This window comes from Buteo buteo, chromosome 14, assembly GCF_964188355.1.
Source record: "Buteo buteo chromosome 14, bButBut1.hap1.1, whole genome shotgun sequence".
In the NCBI taxonomy this organism is placed as follows: Eukaryota; Metazoa; Chordata; class Aves; order Accipitriformes; family Accipitridae; genus Buteo; species Buteo buteo.
In genome coordinates this window covers 31,445,045-31,453,386 of record NC_134184.1, presented here as the reverse complement: position 1 = coordinate 31,453,386, position 8,342 = coordinate 31,445,045, and positions in this window count along the sequence as shown.

The window sequence follows — 8,342 nt, the reverse complement described above, 5'->3', positions numbered from 1 at the left end:
GGTGGCGATGGTGCTTCTGCTTTCCTCCCCTCTCGGCGGAGATTCGGATATTTCGCCCCGGGGCTCGGCGGTGGGCTGGCGGGCCGTGGGCAGGGTGCTGGGGGCCCTGCCGTTGGGGTCGTAGCCGGGAGTCGGGGTGCCACCTTCCCCGGGTTGTTGGTTCACCCTGCGGTCCTCGGGTTTGGTTTTTATTAGAATTTACGGGTGTTAGCGGTTGGGAGGAAAATCCCCAAAGCGCTCCACAGGCAGGGCGAAGGTGAAGTCCGGCGGTTGTTAAATCCCCTCGGGAAGGACGAGTGGGGGGAGAGCGGAGGTGCAGCCTTCCCCCTTCGAGGCAACGCAGCGGGTGTAAGAAGTTGAGGGAACCCCGACGCGCCATCCCGAGCGGGGTGCTGCTCGGTAAAACCACGCGATGCAGGCCGTCGTGTTGTGGATAAGGGTTATAGTCTGCTCCGGGAAGGAGTTCGTGTTGGTGACTCACCTGGGTTGAGTTGATTTCCTGGCAAAAGCTGGGCAGAGGAACGTTTCTGTCGCTCTTAGTAAAATACCTGGCAAGCAAAACGCAGTCCTTGAGCTCAGCGGGTGCTCTGCTGCTGACTTTGGCAAAATCCGGTCTTTCTCCCGAGGGCGTTAGATGGCACCACCACTGAATTGTCCATACTCTACGTGCCTGGTCATCGGTGTCCTCTACAATTGTTGACCTAAAATGGCTGACAGAAAAGCTACCTGGTTCATGCTATCACCCTAAAGTATTTTCACCTAAAGATCTATGGATAATTTAAGGATCTTTTTTTCCAATAAAGATATAAAATCCACAAAGCAAACCATGATGATTTTACGTGATCTCAAGATAAAGCAGCTGAAAGTACAGCTTGCACCCAAGACTGCAAGTTGCCCCAGGTATTCCAAGAATTCAGCCTAACTTCCTTAAAATTCAACAGAGGTTAACTGAATCGTTTGCAGGTATTTCACTGAAGTATAAAAAGTTGTGGGTGCCAAGGAAGACAGAATACAGAGATTTCTCTAGGCACTCTCCAACCATATTTGGTATGATCCTGGAGGTTTTGCTTTAGTAGGAACTTCCATAAAGAAAGTATTTGAGCATTCTACATGAAAACCAAAAAAGTACTTTAATAAGGCTATCATAAGCTACAGTTTCCCAGGCTACTACTATGGATTTTTAATATTTTTTTTTTTTTAAGTGGGACTATTGTCCCACTCCCAGATTGAGAAGAGCACCAGGTGACACCTCTGCTCCCATTTCAATGGGAATCTGTGCAGGCGCATTGTGCATTCAGGACAATATTTAGCATGCAAAGGCTGCAGTACCGAGTTTTGCTTTGCTTTGTTCTCCTTAATGATGTCTTCAGATATTCCGCGCAGAAAGATGGGTATGCAAAAGGCAGTCAAGACTAAGGCATGGCATTTTATTATCTATGTCAAAGTATATCTAATTCTTTCCCCAGGCAGCATACACCCTTATCTTTCCAGATCAAATGTACTCTGTCTGCTTCTTGAATCACGTCTGACCTTTTGATTAGGGAGAATTTAGGATATTTGGGGTTCTTTCTATTAGAGAACAGAGTAAGAATAAAGCACCAGGAGAACCTCTTGGCTTACTTCCAGACCGTGCTTTGCTTCTAAGTGCTTGCTTTCAGGCTGTGGTTTTGCAGGCAGCTGAGCTGATCAGATGGCTCTGTTCCTCCAAAAGGAAATCTTGCCTCATCTTCTTCCTGCTCTTGCCCTTCATCTTCCCCCTTATCTCACTCTTCGTACTCCCCTCCTTCCACCAGCAATCCCATTCGGTGCCTGTGCTACAGGTACGACCTGTGCGTATCTAAGTTTTTCTGGGTTAGTTTTCTGCTGGGTTGGTGAGTAATGTCAGTTCGGAGAGATACAAGGACCAGCACCAGCGTAAACAGTGGGCCTGCGAGGCCAAGAACGGGGAGGAGGGGGGAAGTGGGGAGGAAGGCCTCCCCACTTCTGCATAGATACAAGTATTAAATCAGCCCATCACATCTCTCAAAACCACAGCAAGTAGGTGCATCTCAGTTTATATCTGGATGACTTTCTCATTCTCTCTCATGTTTCTGCCCCTTCTCTCTCACCTACAAGGCTTCATTTCCTTCAGTCCCCTGCCCTATTGTTTATCGGATCTCGGGAACCCCCCTAGGAAGAGATGACCTACGCTGTTTAGATCTGTGTGTCTGTGTCCTTGGGCAGAGGTTTTCCATTGTTTCAGATGACACTAAAAAGGGGGCACCTCATTGATTCCTTGTCTACTCTGAGTGGAAAATGGCTATTACGTCCATCAGGACTGGGAGTCGCTTCCTCTTTCCGATGCCTCTCTTAAAATGCCACGATGTTCCAAGCCGAACCTCTACTTGCCCATCGACAATTCAAAATCAGCCTACGTGCTGTCTCCTACACTGGAATCGTAAGTTTCTAATGCCCGTACTAGACAATCTGCGGATTCAAACACCTAAAATTGCTGGGGTTTTAAATAACGATATTGTCTTCCAACAAAGAACACTATGTTGAGGTGAGGAAAATGTAGTTGTTTTTAAAGTTTCTTTTATAAAGCTTTTAAATGCAACTGAACGTGGAAAGTTCCATATGGTGTCACGGTGTTTTTTAATTGTTTCTTCTACTCCTCATTTCTTGTTAACTGCATGACATTTTGATATGGTGTGTCTTACTTTTCCCTCAACCACTCTTCCCAGTTTTATGTCTATATATATAGCTATATATCTATCTCTGTCGAACTATGTATATCATTCTCATTTTTTGGGGCAGGGGGAGGGAGGAGACAAGTGAAAGTTTTTTTCTGTGACAGACATTTCTTCAGCTTGCTTTCTTAGCTAGAAGTTGAAATCCATTTACACCGTTTCAAGGCTTTTCACACCATGGCTGGCTGGCTCTTCCTCTCTGCCCTGTTCTGCCTTCCACCCCCCGCTTCTCTGCACAGCCCCCTCAGCTCCACCTGAGAGAAGTCTCATCTACCAGATTTTTAGACAAATGGCCCGCAAAAAAACTTGCTGTCACACTGTCCCTTTTGCGCGATCGATCCCTGAATTCATTCACAAGGACTTGTACTATGAGTAGACTTAATCTTAGATACGTTAGTGCACAGGTAAGACCAGTAGTTTTACTTGTATAATTCCAGCGACAAAACCCTCTACTGGGAATGACACTTTATCAGCAAGAGGAATTTTTTTTTGCCATTGCTTGATGTGTGGATCTGGGAAATTTTTTCCAGATTGTTTGTTTTGGTTAGATGGGGGAATATGGCCATGGCAGCATTTTTTTAGCTTTGTCCTGAGTTAAATCTGCTGCCACCTCCAAATCTACCTTTCTTTTAAGAACTCAAAACAAAAAGAACAATGTAAATTCCTGATGGCTAAAGCAGAAGGGAAGAGATGGCATTTACTACTGTAAATAGGATAGGATAGGAAAGAAAACATATCAAAAGGCGTATGAGTCTGTTTATCAGCCTCTATATTCTTCTTAATATTCCAGAGCCTGCTGAAGTTGGCAAACCAAATGGTACATAAATCTTTGCCATTCTTTAGCTTGCAGATGGTTTGGATTGCAGACTGTTGATGTTCTCACTTATTTTGGGACCCAACCATTACAGCAGAATCCCCAATTTTTATTAGTCTCTAGGCAGTATTGTAATCTAAATCTTAAAAATAACATAATTTTCACAATCTGTCTAAAATGTAGCTGCTACAACAAAGCATGAAATAAGCTTGACAAATCTTTTTCAACTTGGCTTGTGCCTCCCGGCACCTCAGTCATCCCTGCTGTGAATAAAGCCCATTAGAGTGCATAAGTGGCACCACAGCAATGAATTACACCATAATCCAGCAAGCTGCTTTGCATGGCCGGCTTCTGCACCCACGTGGAACCCCGGAGTCCACCAAGACACAGCAGCTTGCCTGACTGGGTCGGTAGTTTGTCTGGTGGGAAATTACCATATGCAATATGCAGAAACGTACCTGTGTGTACAGTATCCAGTTGCACGCTCTTAATTTCAAAGAATTATTTGCAACATGAGCCAGATCCTTCCTCGTTTGAAGGCAGTGGAAGGACCTTCATGCTCTTCTCTTAAAACTGATCCCATGCACAGGTTCAATACAAATGTTTTTACTTCAGTTCTAACTGGGTGTCATCTGTTAAGTGCCAGACTGCAGGAAAACAACCTTTATATTAATTTATCAACATTTGATTTGCTCATTAAGCATCAATGATTTGGCCAGTCCTGAAGAAGACTCAAATTAAAGACTATTGCTGCCCCAGGGATTTTATAATCTAAATCAGATACAGGAAGAAAAAAATCTCAGGGAAGCTAAGGACACAGAATAACTTTGAAGGCTCACTCTCTTTTCCCTTAAGCTCTTTTCCTTCTCTCATTTCCGTTCACAGAAATAAAAAATGTGTGCAAGCCCTTGTCCTCTAGTATCTTAGCAGCTGCTACCTTCTCCTTACTGGCCCAACAAATGCCATTTTCCCCCTTTTTATACATTAAATACACGCCACAAATATCTTTTGTCTTTTAGGCTTTATTAAGCTGATATTATCACTCCTTTTTGGTTTGTCCATTAGCACCCAAGACTGCCAGAACTGCTGGATGCAGGTAGTTAACTTATTCTAGGGTACCTGCTTTAGGAGGTTAAAGACAAATTCGTCTTCCTCCATTACAATATATCCTAGCATAGAGTGTCATAGTCTCAAATTTCTGTTTAGGCCCCAGGAGGTTTTTGTACCTGTCCTTTTGTCTCCTTTTCTGCTGCATCAAACACAAACTTCCTCACTTGGCCTTCCAGGCCTTTCCCTGGCTGGTGTGTGGCCCTGTCCATAGCGGTCGTTAGATTTCATGGCAGGTCCTACAGATCATTACTGGTGCAAACTTTCTTTTCTTTGGCCCTGGGTCACCCACACATGGAAGGAGCTGTCCTGTCCATCAAAAACCATAATGTTGCTAAAGTTAATGTGTGTTCATAGCCCAACAGAAGAATCACGTCCGTGGCAGCTGGGTCACCACAGATTTGTAAAGTTGCCCTTGTCTCATACTTCCCAGCCAGATTGCTGTGATCTCACATAGTTGCACTTAATGCTATAGCATTGCTTTTCCTTGGGGCAAACAGTGTCTATACAGAGGAGAAGATGAAGTCACACCTGAAGCACTGAGTCTGCTGGATGGACCCACACTCCGTGAGACCCTACTACTACTGTTCCTCTGCAGTCCTGGGACTGAGGATACAGCCTCCTGGGCACTGATGTGCAGATAAGATGAGAGCTCTGCTGAGGTGAAGCGACAGGCTGCCCGCCTCACTAGTCCCAATCATCTTACCATTGCTCTGCACCCTTGTTTTCACCCCTTTTCCCGCCATTTGCTGTATATCGCTATGTTCCCATGGCTTTTCTGGACCTGCGATTGTCTTTTTGTAGACTCTGTGTAAATGTGAGTGTGCACACAGTGCTTTCTGACACGAGCTAACTAGCCCCGTGCCCCTAGGCACTCTTGTCATACAAACCCTTCAGATAGCATCCTTGCTGTTCTTTTGGGGGTTTGAAGTAAGCAGGGAGGTGGAATGTCAGCGGTGTGGGATTGGAACAAAATTCTTATTTACCAAATTTGTCAAAATTTCTATTAGTCAAGGTCTTTTGGGTTTTGTTGTTTGTTTTTTTTCTTCCCTGAAGCTTTTGTTGTCTTTGTTGATTTTCAGATCTCTTCTGTGCTTACCAGCATTTGGCAAACTGACCTTTCCAGCCTGATGCTGTAAGATTAATTCTACCTAGCAACTGGTGGTTTTTAGGATAAACTTCTGCAAAGCTGCATGAGTTACACAACAGAAAGCATGAAAGGCTCTATCATGTTTAAACAGGTTTCAATGTGGTTGGCTTACAACGCTGCCCAGAGAACAGCAAACTTGATGTCTTGTGTTGAAGGGTTAATTTCTCTGCTAGCTGCTCTGCCACACCTAAGACAAACCTTCCCAAACAGCAGGAGTCAGAGGCTGCACCCAGACCTGCCTGTTCAAAGGATCACCTGATATCTTCAGAAGTTTCATGTTACCCGGATTCGGAATCTTGGACAACTGCATCTGCTACAGTGGCACCCCCATTGCTTCCTATGAGTCAGGCCTTGGGGTGGTCGTAAACTGGATCCAAGAGTAAAATGCTTTTTTTTTTATTACTGCACTTGCTTGGTGGATGAGCTTGCACTGGATCAGCTCCGAGCCGCTCACCGTTCAGCTGCACAATCCCTAGAATTGCCTTCAGGGAAGGGGCCAGAGCTCGCTGGTGGGGGAGGATGTGGAAGGAGCAGTGGAAGGGCTCCTTGAAGGCAGCAGCGCACAGTCACTTTGCTTTAGATGTAATACAAAACTTCCCTCTTAATGTCAGAACAACTGACATTGTCAGCCTGGTAATGAAGTTTTTGGCAGGGGGGAGGTATAAAATGGCCCAGATGCTGAGATCTCTGTGTTCATCAGTTCTTTTCCTCCCTTCTTTTCCTGAGAGGCAGGGCGTCCTGGAAAGACAGAAGGAACAGCAACATAAATTAAGAGGGCCTGCAGGAGAATACTGGTAAGAGAGGATGGGATCCACCAGTTGTCCCATGGCAGTAGTTGGAGGTATCCTTACTTCTGTATTTGAGATAAGATATGTTTTTAAGATGCTTGGACATTTAGTTACCTTTCTGCTCAATTTACAGACTTGTAAAATAGCCCACTGCATTTTATATATTTTTAAAAGCATCTGTAAGTTCAATAAGATCACCTGGCTTAATAAGAACAAGGAAAGATTTCCCCAGGAATGCTCAGCATGAGGGAGGCTTCCTTCATGATATGGTAATTGTAGTAAAGCAGAGCAATAAGCATGCGTCTCCAGCCTATGACTTGTTCACATCATACAGCCCAGCCTTTCCAGTACTGCTTACAATTTCAAGAAAAGGAAGGAGAAGAGAGAAAAGTTAAAACCAGGGGTTATAATGACAGCAGAAATTGGAGTGGGCTGCAGCACACTGCTTGTTAAGTATTGTCCCTAGGCCAAAGAGAGTTAGGTATCTGGCAATAATTTAAACCTGTTTTAAAACTTCCTTCAGGAAAATTTACTAAAAGACTACCTTCTCAAATCCTGAATGCATTTGTGGAAAGATGTTTACTCCCCAGAAAGCCTCATCTTTTGCCTGATGATAGAGACAAAAAGATCAGTAACATGCAAACTCTCCCCAACATTTTTCTCTTCAGGATTATTTAAAGCTATAGAGCTAACACATCGAGTTTTCTTTATATTTTTGAGGTTAGTTAGTGGAGTAGTGATACGATCATGAGGATGAAACACTGAAGAAGCTGCAAGAAAAGTAAGAAGTATTTCCTAGTTTCTCAGGAAATCCCTGTGGTCTGTTGTTTCAAATTTCTCTGTATCCAACATAACACAGCATTGACTGCACCAGCACAGGGTAAAACAAGCTGTGGCAAGGTGACTACCTACTTGTTCAGGATGGCTCAAAATCTGCACTAGGGAGATAAATTATGCACAAAAAATACAGGTAATGGTAATTTGTAAGGAAATGCCAAGGCTCAGAGAGAAAGCCGTAGTCTCAATCTAAGAAAAATTCTCAACTGTCTGCTCTGGGAAGGGCTAGATTAAAAAAAAAAAAAAATATCTATCTTCCTGCCTATGACTTTGTTCTGTAGTTACTGAAGTCAAGAGCAATATTCCCATTGACTGAAGATGTGCAATTATGAGTCTTGACTGCCTTGGAGATAAATCATCCATCTTCACTCTGCTAAAAAAGGAGCTTACAATCCCCTTTCAAGATTAATAACAAGTACCAAGAAACACCTGGCCATTTCTGGAAGCAACAGAGAAGAATACAAAGATTTTTGCACAAATTGCATCACTCAAATGACTGACAAGAAGCCCTCATCAGTCAAAGGGACGGGTCAATGTTTTTACGCAGGTACCTTGCCAGCAAACCAGTTAGTTTTCCTTCCATCTTCAATAATTCATAGCACAAGAATTAGATTCCTAAATAGTACTGCCCCCTCTGAGTGGAAACCATTTTAAAAATAGGTTAAAAATAGAAAACTTTATGAACAATAAATCCCTTACGTAGATTGTAAATGCAAACATAGTGCTTAACCGGTCATCTGCGATTAAATCTGAGGCTACTTGTATATTGGTGAGTATCTCTACCAGCATGCAGCTTGCCACAGAAGCAAGATCCTAATATGAAAACCATGGATCATTTCCGTTGCCTTTTCTCCAGTAAGACTGCCATTTGCTTTCAATAAAGAATCGCCTGAGTAAAGACAATAGAAGCAGGTCCC